Source organism: Monodon monoceros, unplaced genomic scaffold (genome assembly GCF_005190385.1).
Source record: "Monodon monoceros isolate NGI ecotype Baffin Bay Population unplaced genomic scaffold, NGI_Narwhal_1 Super_Scaffold_5, whole genome shotgun sequence".
In the NCBI taxonomy this organism is placed as follows: Eukaryota; Metazoa; Chordata; class Mammalia; order Artiodactyla; family Monodontidae; genus Monodon; species Monodon monoceros.
This window is the reverse complement of record NW_021703782.1, coordinates 91015425-91033168: the sequence shown is the minus strand read 5'-3', so window position 1 is coordinate 91033168 and position 17744 is coordinate 91015425. Positions and strand designations below refer to the sequence as shown.

Sequence of the window (17744 nt, the reverse complement as noted above, 5' to 3'; positions counted from 1 at the left end):
GAGGTGGGTAGAGCTATGGTGCAAAACAAAAGTCCCTTTCAGTATAGTCTTTCTTTTCTTACCAATATATGCTTTTTATTATATTTAGATTATATAGTGGACATTTTCCTATTTGTCCTGGTATCTTTCTTTAGAGTTTAAGATCAGCTCTCATTATTTTTGCGATAAGAGTTTTTATATGCATTTCTGCATGCTGTAAATGAACATATTAGCACCGTGAATGTATTAAAATTTCTATTTTTTCACATTTTAATGGATTATTATAAAATAAATGATAAATTGGTAGGAAAGGAGAGGAAGCAGAGTTCTTTAAGGCTGATTTTTTAACAAAGGGGATTTGCTACATTGTTTGAAAAAGGAAACAGCTTGAGAGTAATGGATGAGCAGTCAGGGTTTAGCTTTGAGCGCCCTGTGAAAACCGCAAGACGAACTCAATCAAGGTTCGAAACAGTCACTTGAGGGCGACGGTCACGTTCTCTTCGAGGCAGACCTCACTGGAAGCTTGAGACGTTTCCATCCCCACCAAGAATTCTTCTCCTCCCCGCCCTGTGCGGTTTCCGGTGACCTCTCATTTCTGCGAAGCCCAAGGTTACCGAGTGACTGCCACCAACGCAGCCCTCCCTCCTGGTTCTGCGTTTCTTTCTTATATGTACTTGTATCAGTCCTGCCAAGTTCCCTGACATACTGCTGTCGTAGACCCCACGTGCCGTTTAGAGTTTGCCCAGTTTTTACTTGTAAGCTGCTACTTTTGTTGTGTCGCGGCTTTAGCGGTGGAGCTAGAGGCAGCGAATTGCCAACACTCCAGGAAGCCAAGGGTGGGAGGTGGGTAGGGGGTGGCGCGGCTGGAGAGCCCCCGGTGGGCCGGGTGTTGTTCCAGAACCTGGGCGAATCTCTGTGCCCGCCACTTTCCCGAGAACCATCCCCAGGCCTTAGTCCTGCGCCGCTCCCAACCACACCTCCAGGTGTGTATTCCCCGCCCTTAATTACTCTTCTAAAATTGATAGTTTGCACTTGCAAAGTTACACTGGGAAAGCGGAAGAGAAATTTATAATCATGGATATGGAGAACTAGGGGAACACAGTCACACTTGCTTTGGTCTGCAGAGCCAGGCAATCGAAAACTCAGAAATGGAAACGTGTGCACCTTTCCGGCAGCAAAATTGACTCTGCGTTCTTTGCAGCCTCGACTTGAAGGCTGCACTGGGAGAAACTCCGTGCCTCCGGGAAAGTTTGGAAACGGAACTACGAGAGAGGCCAGACATCGGGGATTTTGCGGGCCCTGCGATGTCTTCCAGAGATTTTCAAGTGGGGAGAGAAGAGCGACGAAATGAAAATGCAACGTGTAGGAGAGGCCGCCCGAGCCCCGCAAGTTGTCGGTCGCAGAGGTGAGCGCGGGAGCGGGTGGGGATGGAGATCCGGAGCTGGAGGCCGTGGGTCTCCAGACGCGGGTGGGTCCGATCCGGGTGGGGGGCGGTGGGAAGATGATGAATGGGAGGCTTGGGCTACCCTCCGCCCCCGCCGGCGGGGCGGGGAGTCCGGCAACTGGATGGGGGAGGAGGAGCACAGAGGGTAGGGGCTCTGGGGGCGTCGCGCCAGGTAAGGGAATGAGCCAGGGGGAGGGAGTCGGGGGGGTGGGAGTTGCTGACTTGTGCTACGTGGAGCCTGCAGAAAAGAAAGAAGGCGGAGGAAGAAGGGGGCAGGCGTCCGCCCTGCTCCCGCGGCCCTCCCTCGGCGCCCCCCTCCCCCGCCGCCCTGCCAGCGCGCCAAAGCCGGAGCAGTCGGGGCCGAGCGGCGGCTGACGCTCCCGGAGCCGCGACGCCCCTGTCCCCCAGCAGAGCCTGCCGGGATCTCGGGCGGCCTGGGCCGCGGCGCCGCCGAGCCCTCCCCGGCCTCCCGGCCGCGCGCGCGGGACCCCGGCGGGGTGGGCGCAGGGGGCGGCCCCGCTCCGGGCGACGGCCGAGGGGCGGGCGGAGGGCCGGGCTCGGCGGGCCGCGGGGCGGGGGCTGCGGGGATTGACCGCGCAGCCTGAAGCCAGCCCGGGGGCGGCGGGAGCCGGACGCGCGGCGGCGACGGGCGCAGGTAAAGGGACTGGCGCGGCGCGGGGTGGCGCGAGGGGACGGTGCCTTCTGAGCGCGGAGCCAGCTTTCGCCGGGTCCCTTCCGCCGCCAAACGGCGCGCTCTCCTGCGGCAGACGGGCTTTGTGGCTGTGTGTGTGTGTGTGTGTGTGTGTGTGTGTGTGTACGCGCGCGCCTGTGCCGGGTGTGGGTGGGTGTGCGTGCTCGCGGGCCGACCTGCAGGAGGCGAGGCGCTCCTGGCCTCCCCAGCCAACCAGTTGATCGAGCCCCGGGAGGGAAGTGGCCGCAGCCGCCCGGGCCGCCGGCCCTCCCGTCCCCCAACCGGGTCAGCGCTCCCCGGGGCCCACGCTGTGCCCCGTGCCAGCGGCCGGGACCCGCCCAAGTGACACGTAGGTGGTCTCCGGTTACCTGGGTCTGGGTGGGGGCCCGAGCTGGCAGGCGGGAGGCGCTCAACATTACCTCCAAGGCGCGTCCCGGTGGACGTGGACCGCCGGGGGTCCCCGCGACCCGCAGCGCCGACCTTCCGCACCACTTGCTTCTCACCGGCCACGCAGCGGTCTCTCCCCGCCTGAGGACTTTAAACTTAAGTTTCTGTCCGGACGTCTAACAAACACGTTTATCAAGTAACTGGGGAATCTAAGGCAAGGGAGGGACCTGGCTTTGAGTTGGTGGTTTTGAAATAGACGGGCTCGTTGTGTGTGTGTGCGCGCGCGCGTGTGCGCAGGACTAGTTTGTTGTGAATGGATTTACCATTTATTCTTGTTTTTCTTTGCTGCCATTTGGACTTTGATGTGTAAGAATGACGGTATCCAGGACTTGTTGCTGCCTTCAGTCTGGGGCCTGAGATTGCTGCTTTCTGCTGCTACTTCTCTTTTTTTTGTTGTTGAAATCTATGGAGGTTTCTTAAATGTGGGTTTCCAGTGAGCGCTGGCTTGTTAAAGTTTCACTATGAACGCGTTGTCTCCCATTGGAATAGATACATATTTACAAACATGAATCTTGAAAACAGGTGACTGCAGTTATGAGAGCAAAATTCTCTATTCCTTCGGGCTTTAGCAGTCCGTGATTTTCACCTATTTGCATTGAGTGTTTGCCCAGCCTAAACATAACTGTGAAGCAGGAGGTCTGTTATTCAAAGCTTGCAATTCGGGTTAGAGGGAGACCGTGCTGGTTTAAAACTAAGTTCATTTTCCTAAGAAACTATTCCCTTGTCAAATAAGAGTAGTAAGCCCCAAGGAAAAAGGGTGTGTACTGAAATTATGGTTATTTGGACCGAATTAAATTGCATTAACACACACATGCATAATGTCATCCATTTGTTTCTGCCCTTGATTCTCCAATTCTGGGGAGGCCGGAGCATATTTGCCCCAAAAGCAAAATTGTGAATAACGATCAGCATTATTAAGACTGCATTTTTCTTGATACCATTTAATTTGAGGATAAAGAAGCCAAGTAGCCAGAGAAAGAGGTAGTGTGTGGCAGGAAGGCCGGGCTGAGGGGCCAGGCAGGAGGACTGGGTTATCATAATCTGATCCCACAGACACACCACGTCCCCTAGTGGTGCGACTTTAGCCGGTTAGATCAGCTGGTCCTCCTTCTTGGTGTACTCATCTGGAAAATGGAGGGGTTTGATCATCTCTGCTGTTCCTTCCAGCTCCCCCCACATAACTACAAACTGGAGGGTGGTTATCCCATGCTAGAACAGTAGGGAGAGAGTAGAGGGAAGTGTCAACTGTTAGTCTGGGAGGTAAGGGGGAGGGCAGGAAGGCCAAGAGGGTTGAGGAAAAGCAGCAGTGGGAGATGCCTGGAGGGGGAAGAACCTGGAGCTGGGAGTCGGTTCTCCCCTGTTTTTTCTTTCCTCCTGCACAAGGACATCAATAATACCACCCTACCCCACCCCAGTCAGTCTTCCATTACCCATATTATTTAAAGTGGGTGAGCTACTTAACCTTAAAATTGACTTGGAGTCTGTAGTCTGACCTGGCCGACTTCCCATTTGCATCGTTGTCTCTCGAGATGAGCTGCAGCTCAGTGCTGAGGGCACTCAGTGGATCTCAGAAATCTCTGTGAGTGATGGGAAAAGTTACCAGGCATGGGAATGTAAGTGGCAGCCCTTTCAACACCTGAGTTTGAAACGTCTGTTTTTATTTGAAGCTAATCTTTTCCGAAAAGTAATTTGATTTAAAAAAAGATTCTACCACAGACTTCTCAAGGTTTTACTGAATCTGTTCTGACTGTTAGACCTACTGGAAAATTCAAAGCAAGTAAAACTCTCACTTGCTAAGTCTTTTTGATACATAGTGACAGTCAGTCTGAAGTTCATGATTTTTAGGCAGGAGAATCTTATTTCAAATGCTTAGTAAGGAAAGTTGCAACCTGAGTGGAATATACTGTATCATTTTCACTGGGACGCTCAAAGTGTCCAAATAACAAGACCTGAGATTTAGTTTGAGGTCACGATTTTAATATCTGTGCTTGATGTGTGGCCTGTCTCCCTTTTCTTTAATTTTTTTTTTTGGTACCTATATGCATACACACTTGAGGAACATGGTGTATTTTAAAAGTGAAGTGTGATGTAATAAAACTTGGTTTAAAATTTGAAAGCTTGCTCTGGCCTTGCTAACTCAGCATCTTATTTGGTTTCTAATGTTTACATACCACGCTATGTTCCAAATCCCTGTAGTGTTATTTAGCTATCTCATGGAGAGCTATTATGGATGCCTTAGAAAGTTGGGAGAAAAGGAGGAAATTTTAATTGGATAAGCAGTTACTGCATTCCTTCGACGGTGGCAGATACAAGGATGAGAAAAAGGAGGCTCTAGAAAGAGCTGCAGTACAGAGGGAAAAGATGCAGCTAACTTCAATATATAGCAGCTGGGTTGCATAACTAGGCGGCAGCTGTAGAATCTAAGAAACTTGGCATGCCAGGCAATGGAAAATTAAATTCTGTCTCTGGGGAAGACTTCACAAAAGGGACTTGAAGGATGAAAATGATGTGTCTCTTAAAAGATGAATGGTGGGGAGTGAACTATGTAGTTGGAGTCCGGAGGAATGGAGGCTGGAAAGATACAAGGCGATAAATTGTGGGGACCTTGGCTGTTATTTTAAGGAATTGTACTACCTAGGGACAGGGAGGGGGAAGTACGGTTTAACCCCACAACGCAGGAAGGCACTGAGTCACAAATACTGGGCATAGAGGGCTGAAATGATTGAGAGGTGCCTGGGCCCTGATTCCATCACATACCCTCGTAACTCATGCCGAGTGAGTTTCAGGGCGCTGCTGCCAGCTTATCCAGATTATAGAAAGGTTACAGAATAAAGAATATGCAGTTTCTTCTCCCGTATTGCCCCAAATTGATAGTGGCCTTTTGAGAAATATAATTTAGTGAAAATTAATGATGTTATTGTGTTACATCTGGACCTTGCGAGGCCCTTGAAGCATGTGGGTTAAAATTGCTCTCCAGGCTCAGAGCTGACCAAGAAAGCATTTTGTTTTGTTTTTGTTTAGGGAAGGGCCTGCTAGTTAATGCTAATTGAAACGTGAATCTCACGGCAACCGACATTCTTGACTGTGTGTATGTTATACATAGTATTTCACAGTGGTTGAATATTTGCAGCACAGAAGAGAATTATTATTAGTTTAGAAATGGGGTTAACACCCTTGTAAAAGGTAAGGGGGTGATGTTGGGGAGAAGGGAGAAGCACCCTTGGTGTTGCAGTGAGGACTGACACAACCACGAAGATCCTTTAAGTTCAACCTCCACTAGAAGTAGCTTGCCCAGTGCTGTAGATGAATACTTCTCTGAGAACCTCCTTTCTGGTCGACTGCCTCTTTTGTTGTTGTTGTTCTTTCCCCTAACTCTCCAGAGCGAAGGTGTATAGCTCATTATCTCTCAGACAGGAAGAATCTCTGTGGGCTCCATTTGGGAGAGACTTCCAGCAACTCTGGAGGTTTCCTCTCACGCGATACGTCTGTGTCAAAGGTGGGAGTGGGTGGCCTTTCAGCTGCACGTCAAAGGTGCAGCTGATATGAATAAGTCTTCTAACTGCCTTCGAACCTCGAGGTGCTGGGCTAATAAGGAGACAGTTGATGAAAGGAGATTGGGTCAGCTGCTTTTTACTGTCTTCTGAATACAATTTGAGTGAATGATCCTCCCAGCAGTTTGTTTTATCTTCTGCAAGGGAACTTGGGTTTGGCACGTTTAATCAATTAATTAAATTAGTTAAGTTGAAGTGACTCAAAGTTTTTTGGTTTTTTTAGGAGGGGGGAGGGAGAGTGCTGGTTTTGGTGATTTTATTTAAATTCCCTGGCTTTTTTTTTTTTTCAGCAGGTTGGTATGATTTCAAAGTAATGTTGTTGTTACTATTATTGACCTGGGGGTGTGGGGCAAAGAAAATTGTCTCAATCCTTGGATGTTGGCTCCTGTCATCTGATCAGTACTGTAGAAACGTCAACTTTGAAGCTCATGTAACATTCAAATTTCTTTCAGAAATGAGAGGACTGTTTTACTACATGTGTGGATTTAGGCTATAATTTATTTGATTTTTGTGGTACTGTTTTTAAAAAAAAAGTGGTGTAAGGACAGGGCAGACTCTTAACTTTAGTCCAGTGCTAAAACAAATAACGTGTGAGCCTGAATGAGGTAGATCAGGTTGTGTTTGTTTTATTTAATATGGAGATAAAGGAAAGGGATTTCAGAACCAGCCTCTTTCTCTGAAAGAGAGAAAGTTGGACTAATAAAACCTGGTTATGGATCTCTGTGGGGTGGGATTTCCAAGGTTGAAACTGTTGCTAAAGGAACTCTTGTTCATCGTGGCCATTGTGTGTGCCTTGGCTTCTTAAGGTTTAAGATTCACTGTACAGAGAGGGCTACTGTGAACCATTCCTTTTTAGCAAGTTTTCTTTTTTCCCATTTTCGTAAATCTCAGAACAATAGACTGGATTCGATTTCATGTAAGTCTGCTATACTCAACTTTCTTCCTCTATGTTTAAGCGGTTCTTCTTGACCAATCCCCAAGCTGCCTTCATTCTGAAACTTGGCCCTAACAGAAGGATACTCCTGGCTCTTTGGAAGGAGCAATGATTTGGTGGCAGAGGAAACAAGTTCTGTTCTACCCCTAGCAGCACTGAACTGACCGTCTGCTATAACGCAAGCATTGTGCTAGGTGCTAGATGGAGGCAGGGAGGGGGGATGAATAAGGCAGGATTCCTACCCTCCAGCAGGAGCGGAGCTTACAGCATATTAACAGATGATGATCGCAATTCAGTGTAACAGGTGTGATGAGGGAGATAAGCTCAGGGCACTGTGGGAGCACCAAGCAGGGGCACCTGACCCTCAGGGGCATGGGTTGGGGGTGAGGGTGAGGGAAGGCTCCTAGGAGATTAAGATCTGGGAGGGACCTAGGAGATAAAACAAGAAACACAGAAGAGAAAAAGGTAATCAAGATAGAGGGAATCAAGGGGCTTTTAATTTCCAGTGTTGTTATTGCTGAATGAGTCGAAGTTCCATTTTTTTTTTTTTTGCGGTATGCGGGCCTCTCACTGTTGTGGCCTCTCCCGTTGCGGAGCACATGAACCCGTGTCCCCTGCATCGGCAGGCGGACTCTCAACCACTGCGCCACCAGGGAAGCCCAATTCTTTTTATATCTATAAAATAAGAATAGGCACTGATATTATCTAGTTGCTAATTCTAGTTTTCGTTTACTTGTTCCTTAATCTTTAATTTGTTCATTTATTCCAGATGCAGTAGATATTTGTTGCACACCTACTAGGTACTCTGGAACAGGAGGAAACAAGACACAGAAGGTCCCCTCTCTCGAGGAGCTTGCATTCTATCATATTATGTTCATGACTGAAGTTCTTTTGAAACATCTTCAGATATAGAGCATGTTTGTTGAGTTTCAACTTTAGGAATGTTTTCTTCAAACTAGGCCCAGTGTTTTCAGGTCAGTTAGCTTTTCTTAACAAGATGAGAAGAGATGGATCCTGGTATTCTCATTTTCGTTTTATAAACTTGAAACATTTTTGCCCAGATTTACCTCTTAGTTGTCAAGTCTAGAGATAGATGTAACTGTGTCTTATCTGTAGCCCTGGCTTGCTTCCTTCTCATTTCAGATATTCTTACTTTTGACGCAGTTTGTGTTTGAGGTTCTATATTCAGTTGATGACTTGCTTCCTAGAATAATCCAAACCTAGCCTTGGTGGGAAGTCAGACCTAATTTGAGGTCATGCCACAGTGAACTCTGCTTGGTTAATGCATTTTACTTATCCTGTTTAAGTCACTCGGCTATGAACACAGTACAAAGTGTTCTCACCAGAAGATAGCTGCATTCATTTATAGAAAGATGGGGGTTTTGTAATGATTCAAATGATACAGATGTGTCTAAAGTAAATGTAATATCCCTCTGCTCTCTCTAGCTTACCCATCTGATGTAACCAACCCCTCTGTCATGAATTTGTTACGTAGCCTTCCATAATTGTACTTCTGCTTATACAAACCTAATGTTTGTGTTTATATATATTGATGCATGTGGGGTATGTGTCTTTGCGTGCATGTGCTCTCTCTTGCCTCTTTTTGTTTTGGAGAGGCTGTGATTGAGATTGCCACCATGGGCCAGACGTTTGAGGTCCCAGGAGCCTGCATGGCTCTTCCTGAATCGGTGCAGCGTGCTATGAGGAATTCCCTGGCGGTCCAGTGGTTAGGACTCCATGCTTTCATTGCAGGGGGCACGGGTTCAGTCCCTGGTCAGAGAACTAAGATCCCACAAGCCGTGTGGCCCAGCCAAAAAAAAAAAAAAAAAAAACCAAAAACAAACACAAAAAAGGGTTCTTGTCCCAGAGATGGGAAGGTTGGGCTATTATGAATGGGAAAGAAGAAAACGATTTCCAGCTGCGTGACAACCAAGACAACAAATATCATTGCCCCAGAATGTTATTTCCACCAGGACTCTGCTTCATCCGGGTCTCTGGTGAGGGAAGGCGGGGCATTTAGAAGCACGTGGTGGGTATCTGCGAACCTTTCGTTAGGTGCAAAGCAAGGCAGCTGGGGAGCGCCTATCAACTGCTTCTAGAGCAGAGCATATGGGGGGGGTTACTCATTATAGGCAGGTTTTGTTATGGGAGCATTAAACGAGGCCCCCCTAGCAGTCGGCAATCAGCAGGTGATAAGGATGGAGTGTTTTTAACCCAGGGAGCAGCACAGCTGAAACAGAATTGCCTTTTGTTAAGGGGCTGCTTTGCCATATTGGACTATGATTTGTTGGGAGAGGGATTATTGTCATGTTGAGAAAAGGAGGAATTCATTCTGTACGTGGTATTTATTATAATTCCACAGAGAACTGCTTGCTTTACTTTCTGAGTAGACACAGAGACCCAGAGGTTCAAAGGCTAGGGCAGGATGACTTGGCTTTTCCAAATTCAGTAGGATCTGTGCTCTCCTCCCTTTATCTGAGACCCTGTCAGTTCAGTTTCATGCAGCTAAAATCTCTGCACGCTTATGAGATTCAGTCCCTGTGCTTGGCTGAGGACACTACAGTAAAAAAAAATTTAAAAAGGAAAAACAACCACCAAGAAAGGATGGTTCCCTGCTCTCAACCAGCTTCTAGACATGGAGAGGCATGGATACAAATGCCTGAGATCACGCAGACAGTGATAAATATTGTAAACCGAGGTTTAAACAAAGTGCCATCTGAATATCTGAGGATGGAGAGAGTAACTCTACCTTGGAGTCGAGGAAACATTTGCAGGGGGTTTCTGGCCTCAATGGGCAAGTGGGCTGAGAAGCTCATTCCGTGCAGAGGAGTCATATCGAAGGCCCGGGAGCTGCATGTGAGTGATGGGTTACAATTTGTGGCTGAGTGGTGGTCTGCTTTGGGTCAGTCTTTTTTTTTTTTTTTTTTTTTTTTTTTAATTAGTTAATTAACTTTTGGCTGCGTTGGGTCTGTTGCTGTGCGCGAGCTTTCTCTAGTAGCAGCAAGGAGGGGCTACTTTTCATTGCAGTGCGCAGGCTTCTCATTGCGGTGGCTTCTCTTGTTGCAGAGCACGGGCTCTAGGCGTGTGGGCTTCAGTAGTTGTGGCTCGCGGGCTCTAGAGCACAGGCTCAGTAGTTGTGGCGCATGGGCTTAGTTGCTCCACGGCATGTGGGACCTTCCCGGACCAGGGCTCGTACCCGTGTCCCTTGCATTGGCAGGCGGATTCTTAACCACTGCGCCACCAGGGAAGCCCTTTGGGTCAGCCCTCCCAGCCTCCCAGCCTAGAAGGGTGCAGGGAGCTTCTGGGGACAGAAAAGGGCACGTCGATGCCATTAGCAGAGAGCAGGGGCATGAGGCTATGAGGATTGTGTCAGTGAGGCATGCTGGTTTTAGACATGTCTAAAGCTAAGGAGGCAGAGATTTTCAGCTGGTAGCGGGAAATTTGAGCTTGCAACTTAGCTGAGAAGCTAAAGCGTGGCAGTATTCAGGAGTACTTGTTATATGTCAGAGTAAATACCAGTGAAATTGATGTGATAAGGTGGAGAGAAGTTTTAGAGTGAGAAAAGTGATATATACTCAGTGGGTTTTTAAAAATTATTAAAAAAAATTCCTCCCAGCTTTATTGAAGTGTAATTGACAAAACTAAGATATTTAAAGTGTACAATGTGATGATTTGATATCCGAACACATTGTGAAAGGATCCTCTCCCATTGATATAAGTACTAGGTGTCTTAACAAGGACAGTAAGTCATATTTTGATTCTTCAGGTACTTTTTCTATCCAGCAGGTGCTTAAAATAGTTTTGTAGGTTGTCAAACATTCAGTGAACATCCACTATGGCTTCTCTGATGAGGTGGTCCTGGTATGATACAAAGGAGATGGAGTTTCAGTTTGATGTTCCTTTGAGATGAATAAAAGCTTCCAAAACAATCCGTTCAGGCAAAGGAAAAAAACATCCTGAAAAGAATTGGAAGATTCTTGGTGATTTGGGGCCTGAGTGGAGTTGCAAATATAGTTTTAGTTTACTGCTGTGCTAACAGCATTGAGTGTCATATTACTGTCATCACTGTAGTAAAAGACAAGCTGAAAAACTTCTCAGCCTAAAGCCCAGACTTTGAGAAACCCCAGCAAGTTTGCCATGGGGGTTTATAAACTCTGGTCAAGTAAATTTAAGCTTTAATTGCTTGATGAAGGTTAAAAATAACATACAGTAGAACTTTGCTCTTTACCTGGTTACAAAAAGATCTTTTCCAATTAAAAATGTATTTTCATTTCAGGAAATTATATTGGCATGCCTTCTTGCAGTAAGATAGAGCAAAGATAATCTGTTCTCAGCCTTTTTCTCTCTAAGCCATTATGATTCTTTAAAATTATACTCATTTCCATTTGAAAGTTGTAAAAACAGTACATGCTCGTTTTGGAATTTGGCAAGTCCAGGAGACTCATCCATAGTTCCACTGCTCAGGATAACTTCCTTATTCCAATTTGGGATAACTCTTGCAGTTTTTAAAATATTTGATCTTACTGAATATTTATAGCATTTTGCTTTGTATCATAAGTACACATGGTATTAAAATCTTTTACGTTAATTTTCCATTGACCACATGATAGTCACAGTATTTAATATGTATCATATTTAATCATTTCCTATCTCTGTTTGCTTCTTTATTCTTTTAAGAGTTTTTGCTTCTCTGCCCATCTTTAGGTACTCATGTTCCCAGAGTTCTATCCTTACTTTAAACAAGCACTATGTATGGACTTACCTACAGAGTAGACTGTGGTTTCTAGCCCTTTGCCATCGACTGTACCCTCTTGCTGGAATGCTCTGTTTCCAGGCGTCCATATGGTTGCTTTGTCATCATTTTCACATCTTAACTCAAATGTCACCTCTTAGTGTGGCCTTCTCTACTGATCACTACGTTTAACATTGTATAACCCTTCCCATTTACCGAGCTTGCCTGTTATTTTCTTCTCCATTGCATTTATATTGTTTTTACTTCTTTGACGAGGGAAAGTATTAATTAAAAAAAAATTCCTGTTTTATTTACTGCCGTTTTCCCAGTGTAATACCCTTAGGGTAATACCTTGCACGTAGAACTCAAATATTTTGAATTAAAAATTTGTTTGAACTGAAATTTTCTGAATAAAAGAATCAATATATTTACCATCTCCACATGTTATAGTAAATAAGACACAGTCTCGACTGCATGAGATTTACAATCTAGTGAAGGAGACAGCCTCTGAACAAGTAACTCCAAGTTACTTGGAATTAGGGAGGAAAGCAGGGTCTCCTGGAAGTGTCATGGGGATTGACCTTGTCTGCGAGGGTGAGGAAAGTATCTCTGAGAAAGTGGCATTTATGTGGGGGCTTGAAAGGTGAGTTCAAATAGGTTAGTGAAACTGGGAGGTGAGAATAGAAGAGGAGGGAGACATTGATTAAAGAAAAAGATGGGCTGATTTGATGGGGAAAAAAATCAAGAAAATAGACAAAACTCTGGTTCTCACTTCTTGAGTTGATATTAGGTCATTTGTTTTCAATGAAGGAGTAGACATGGATCAACTTTGTTGTCATCTTTGACGTACATGACTTCATTTTCAATGATTTTGAAATAATGAGCAGTATTTTATTTTAAATTTTGAGTCAGTCACTATTGAGGGAGGAGGAATTTTCATATAAAAGTCTGAAGGTGGCAGTTAAAAAAATGAAGATAGCTTAACTTCTATGTTTTGTGCTAATATAATCACTAAAAATTTAAAACAGTACAGGGAAAGTAAATATTTTTGTTAATACCTGACTTTATTGGGAATGCAGCTAGCGGCTCAGTATGACTTGGCTGAATATTGCTTTATTGTTTACATAGAAACTTTTGCATAAATTATCGGTTTTATTTATCATGGTAATTAAGTGAGGTTTGTACAATTTTTACTTATTGTCTGTTAGGGATTTCTGTGTCCTGAGGATTGAAAAGAGCATGGTTTCTACAGGTGACAAGTGCAGATATGTTTATTAACTCAGCCACTATAGTAATATTATTCATATCCTCTATGTCCTGATTCTGTACTTGAGCTGTCACAGACTGATAATAATGGTCCTTTAGTCTCTTTCTACAGATGGGCTTTTGTCAGTTTCTTTATAGCAATTTCTGTGTGTTACCATAATATTAAATGCATAAAGATTACTGTTAGGCCTTTATTTTGTTTATCAATATAAAATAACCCTTTATGCGTTTGGCACTGCATGCTGCTATTTTCCTGATATTAATCCCAGTGTTTTCTTCTTTTCTTTGTCTGAAATAATTTCACTCATCCTTTTGATTTTAAACTTTTGGTGTCTGTCATTTTGTTTCATATATTTTTGCTTATAAGCAACATTTAATTGGATTTTAACATACCTCTCAAAGGGAAACTAATTCCTTTAATATTTATTGTTATGGCCAATATGTTTGACCTTAATTCTTTAAGTTTTTTTTCTGAGAGGTACTGTGAAAAGCACTGGTTTACTTCTTCCCACCAGTATCTAGCTGCGTGGCCTCAGATAAATTACATAATGTCTCTAGGACTACAGTTTTTATTTGTAAAGGAACATGCATACATAGATTTTCAATCAATCCTTTAAAAGTGCCTCGTACACTGAACAAATTAGCTGACATTATTATTTTCATTGTTGATGGATTGAGTCATATGAAATTGTTATTTGATTGCTTTTGACCTATAAAAATAGCAGTTTCCTACGGTTCAATCTAATATACTTTCTGGACTTTATTTTCTGTCTTTTTCTATGTATCATTTGTTTCATATACATAAACTATTTTTAAATGGCCAAATCTAGTTTCCACTTTACTAGTGATTATCTTTGTTTTCCAAATACATTCATGATTCTGTGTTTCTCTGGTTCCCAAAGTCAAAGAACTGAATGACTTTTGATCCCACTCCTCTGCACAGCAGAGAATTTAGAATGCCTTTATTTTTTTTGCCTTCTTGCCGCTTCTCAATTTCCATCATATTTATATATATACACTGTATATATATTTCAGCGTATAGCTTAAATTTTAAGTGTAGACTTTAGACTTTTGTATTCTAGTTTGTAATAAAATCTGCAGCAGTATTTTGTGTGTGTCTCTAGTTAGTTTTGACCCTCATTTGCACTTGGGGTCCCCTTGCTTATGCTAGTTTGAAAGGTGCCTCCCATGTAGTTGGGGTATGTCCTCATCTTTATCGGGCCAGTTGTATCTTCTGCGTTCCTGAGTTCGACTCAGAATTTTTTCTGCATTCATCAGAGCATCTGACCTGTTGAATTTCTAAAGGTGCAGTGTGAGTCTTTCAGATTCATGTGGTTCAAGAATTTTCTTTTTACCTATCCTTCACAGAGTTAGTGGAAATAATGCCGAGATTTTGGCTTTGCCCTGCCTCTTTCTAGTACTGCTGCCAGTTTTGCCATTTTCTGCACATTTTTGAGCAGTTTGGTGGGAAGTGGGGAGGAGTTGTATTGGGACATTCAGTTCAGTGGCTTTCCAACTTTTTGGACCATGACCCATAGTTAGAAAGGGTCATATATATATGAAGAAAATGACAGTTTCATGCAGCTTACTACATATAATAAGCATGATCCCTCCGCATTTCTGTTATAATCTGTTCGTTTTCATTTAAAAGAAGTGTTGGTCATAATTTAGAAGTTTTGAAAACACTGATTTGGCTGTGAAGGGTGGTTTGAAAAACACTGATCTAGTTTGTTGCTGTTCTATGTGGAATTAGGGTTATTCATTATTCTACAGGTCTTTATTATATACACAGTACCAGTTCTTATGCTAATAGTTGGACTAGAGTGGGGAATAAAGCAGTGATCATCACTGGGGGCATGAAACAGAGTCCAGTGAGAAGGAGGATATTGACCAAATGAGCACCCAAATATATATGGACAAACGTGATGAGTGTTACGAGGGAAAAGCACAGGGAGTTTCAGAAGAAATTAAATGGGGAACCTTATCTGACTTTGGGGTGATTCAGGATTTCCCTCAGGAAGTGACATTTGATTAGATCTGCAGAATGAGAAGGGGTTAACTCAGTGAAGGGTCGTGTGCGGGATTGTAGAGTCATGGAAGAACTGAGTAATGTAAGCAAAATAAAGTACTGGAAGTGAACGACAGATGGAAGGCAGACCTTTTTGTTTGATGAGTTGGCATTTTTGTGACACTTAGTGGGCCTTCCTGTTTGTGGCTTTCTTTTTTAAAGTCAAAGAGGAATAGAAAGAATATTTTGGGGGAGGTGGGTGCCAGTGTGTTTGAAGCAGTTTTGTATTATAGCAGTTTTGTGTATTGGTAAATAATAATAGCATTTGTTGCAGGTATGCTCTACACTAGAAACTGTACAAAGCTCTGTGTGGATGTAGAGAAGTAGTTTTGGTTGGATTAAAAAAAAATCCTACGTAGTGTAATTACCAATCTAGTAACTATACATAATTTGTGAGAAAGTAGAGCACTGAAGTTAAGTTTTAGTAAGTGGAGATCTGATGACTGAATGAACATTTCATAGCTTCTTAGTGATTTTTTAAATAATGGTTTGGAATTATTGCTGTGTTAGGATTTTTATTTTTTATTTCCTTATTTTGTCATGACAGGGCTTTAGGGTTCATTCCCCTGCCCCCTTTTTAAAGCTGGGTGAAGAGTTCTAAAATATTTTAAATTGGATATCCATAAATTAAGTGGACCGATTGAGACTAAGTAAGACAGGCGACCATAATTCAAGTACCAGTTTCCCCACCGCTGTCCATGGGGCCTTTGACAGGACCCACCCTTTCCAGGCCTCAAGGTCCTTGTCTTGAAATAGAAGATTCAGAATAATGTGCACAAATCATTCTCTCCATCGTGTTATGCAGTGACTTCATGCTTTTTATTTTCAACTTTGCTCTGGCTGTTTCACCTTCAAAGAATTGACGTTCTTGTGCCACTGAGTTAATTTAGTCTGACAAGCTCAAGCTAAACATGGGAGAACTCCAAGTATTTGCATCCTTACTTGTATCGTAAAGGGAGGCTCAGGTGGTACAAACATCTTGACATTGGACACCAGCACTGATACTTCTGGAAACATGAAGAGTGGGCAAAGATGAAGACTTTCCTGAGCAAATTCTTGAGACTTTAACATCATAGTTTGTAGTTTGCCCACACTTGAAATTACATTGGTTTTTAACCTTTCAGATTCAGTGAGGGTGGAAAAAAATCATTATCTTAGGTTTATATGCTGGATGCTTGCTTTAGGGGAAATGTGTAGTATCTAAATTGTTATACATAATCCACATTTTATAAAAACCCATTGAACAGTAGTGATGTTATATCAAAGAAATTTAAAGGGCTAAGGAATCCCATGGAAGGCTAATTCAGTTATAATGACTATTCCAAGTTTAAGGAATATTGGACAAGGATTGGGTTTTCTGTGAAAGGGAATGAAAAGTACTTGGCAACTCAGCTTTTCTTACCAGTGTGTTAAATCAGTTGATTAAAATACATTAGTTTTGGTAATTTCAAAATAATTTTCAGTCTCCCAATTTCACTTGCAAGTACTTTATTTCACTTGTTCTTACTTTTGAGGAAAATGTATTTGAGGAAACAAAAGATAAGATTCATGCTTTTTCTTTTTGAGCACTACCTAATTCCTCATTCATAATAAATATTTATTCAGGAAGCCCAAGTAACTGTGGGTATTTTACTTAGTGTGTTTTGGTATTGCTTCATCAGCTCATATGCCTTTATTTGCTGTTGACTATCTTCTCCTTAAGCTGATACTATGTGGAAACCTGGCCAGGACCTCAGGCTCCCTGTCTGGGACAAGGCAGAGGCAGGTCACACAGGCGGTGTTTGGGATCAGGTTGGGCATAGGTCCAGGCACGTAATAGGTATGGATGTTGCTCAAGGCTGGTTCTAAGAAGTAGGTTGGATCAGAAGGGGTTCGAGTCATGGGGTTAGGTTAGGTTCAAGGCTGACAGAGTCAGGAAGATGCACAGAGTGTTCTCATGCACCACCTAGTATTTTTTTTTCTTTTTTGCGGTACGCGGGCCTCTCTCTGTTGTGGCCTCTCCCGTTGCGGAGCACAGGCTCCGGACGCGCAGGCTCAGCGGCCGTGGCTCACGGGCCCAGCCGCTCCACGGCATGCGGGATCTTCCCGGACCGGGGCAGGACCCGTGTCCCCTGCATCGGCAGGCAGACTCTCAACCACTGCGCTACCAGGGAAGCCCTGGGCTTATTTTAATACAGGAAGGATGCACAGAATTTCTTACCTACCCAAACCCCTTTCTTTTTCTGTTTTCATCACATTTTGATGGTGGAATAACTCAGCTGGTAGAAGAATTTTCAGCAAACACATGTTAAAGTATTTAACTGTCGAACTCATCTAAAAATATTTGTTTTTATGTAAAACTCTGTTTAGAGTATTCTTAAAAAAGTTTTGAAAATTATTTTTGAAACCACATTATGGCAATATTTAAATAAATCAAACCTGTTCATATTTGCAGTTCCCCAATGTAATATATTTTTCATTTAATCATGTTAGTTTTATGGTCGATTCCCATTATGGTCTATTTTATGATGTAATTCTACCTAGAGGTAACAAATGTGTTTTTGTTTCTACTGACCAATTTCTACCTATTGTTATATGTGACAATATAGTCTGAATCATTATATTTTTAATAGCTTAATAGTAATCCATTAAG

The 17744-nt window shown here is 43.4% G+C and overlaps 1 protein-coding gene across 2 annotated transcripts in view; it reads left to right on the top strand.

Annotated features, from left to right (window-relative positions):
* The first annotated feature begins 762 nt into the window (after positions 1 to 762).
* Positions 763 to 17744, top strand: part of LPAR1 (lysophosphatidic acid receptor 1) — a 156269-nt gene continuing 139287 nt past the window's right edge. The window contains exons 1-2 of one of the 2 annotated variants that reach the window (XM_029203183.1): positions 763 to 822; positions 1181 to 1384. The gene's annotated coding sequence lies outside the window, so the exon portion shown is untranslated. Of the gene's footprint in view, positions 823 to 1180; positions 1385 to 2005; positions 2079 to 17744 lie in introns of those variants that run through there. The other variant, XM_029203184.1, reaches the window with a different exon arrangement.